The following is a 1,590-nucleotide window of genomic DNA, read 5'->3' as shown; positions in this document are numbered from 1 at the left end:
GCTACACGAACTGCACTAACCACATCCTCTGGCAACAAATTCCAGAGCTTTATTGTAAGTTGAGTGAAAAAGAATTTTCTCCAATTAGTCTTAAATGTGCTACTTGCTAACTTCATGGAATGCCCCCTAGTCCTTCTATTATTCGAAAGTGAAAATAACCGATTCACATCTACTCGTTCAAGACTTCTCATGATCTTAAAGACCTCTATCATAACCCCCCCTCCACTGTCTCTTCTCCAAGTTGAACAACCCTAACCTCTTCAGCCTTTCCTCATAGGGGAGCTGTTCCATCCCCTTATCATTTTGGTTGCCCTTCTCTGTACCTTCTCCATCGCAATTATATCTTTTTTGAGATGCGGTGACCAGAATTGTACACAGTATTCAAGGTGCGGTCTCACCATGGAGCGATACAAAGGCATTATGACATTTTCTGTTTTATTAACCAATCCCTTCCTAATAATTCCTAACATTCTGTTTGCTTTTTTGACTGCTGCAGCACACTGAGCCGATGATTTTAAAGTATTATCCACCTATGATGCCTAGATCTTTTTCCTGGGTGGTAGCTCCTAATATGGAACCTAACATTGTATAACTACAGCAAGGGTTATTTTTCCCTTTATGCAACACCTTGCACTTGTCCACATTAGTTAATTCCCACAGGTGCCGATTTAGGATCCTCAGTTCTTTAAAATTGACCCCCTCTAGGTTTTAATCAGCCTAATTAATTTTTTTATCTTAATTTTTGTATAATTTTGTTATTATTCTTTGAGGTTCATGAACCCTAGAGACCAGTTATGTTAATCCTTAGACTGTCGGAGACTTGTAAGTGTACCAAATCTTCCTTATTCCCTCTTGATGTAACTTAAATAATCCAAGCATCAGCACAGCATGGTAAAAATATATATTAATATTTACAATAAAACATTATAACACTAATCTATGTTGATATGCATAAGATATTCTGAATAAAAAGTGTATGAAAGACATGACAGACTTTTACTTGGCGGGTGTTTGGCTGGAAACAGCATGCTCAGCAGGAAAGGCAGGTTTCTGTGTGAGTCTGACATTATTTCTTTGTGTCAAGTCATTTTCATACATTTTCTGTAACAGCTCAATCAAGTATTCATTCAGCCGGACATTTAACTAGTAATGAGAAGGCAATGAAAGCCTATCAGGGGTAGTTTGGATTTCCTAGTTAAGTCATTTTAGTTCATAAACTTCTTGTGCCGAGCAGAGGAATAAGATGGATTTCGGTGAAAGCACTCCTTTGGTCCTAAAGTAACTTTACATACGTGGGAATTTTGCTGCAGTTTGGAATCGTCCCAAACCAGAGTGACCGTGCTCAGCAGTGGAGTTTTAAACTCTGGTGGCTGAAGGATGGACGAGCCTCTGATCTGGCCGACAGCTGTAGCAGGCCAGAACGTTTCAGAAATCAGGACCCAGGCTCGAGATTGAATGGAGCACATTCATTAACACGTACAGCCTGCAGTCAGTGCAGATGCTGTCTTGCGTCTTCAGTCCACCTACGCATGTGTGAAGGTATCCCCAAAACATAGGGTGGAGTATAAACAGAGCTGAACTAATAGGAAG

Source organism: Rhinatrema bivittatum, chromosome 6, assembly GCF_901001135.1.
Source record: "Rhinatrema bivittatum chromosome 6, aRhiBiv1.1, whole genome shotgun sequence".
Classification (NCBI taxonomy): Eukaryota; Metazoa; Chordata; class Amphibia; order Gymnophiona; family Rhinatrematidae; genus Rhinatrema; species Rhinatrema bivittatum.
This window is presented reverse-complemented; position numbering follows the sequence as displayed.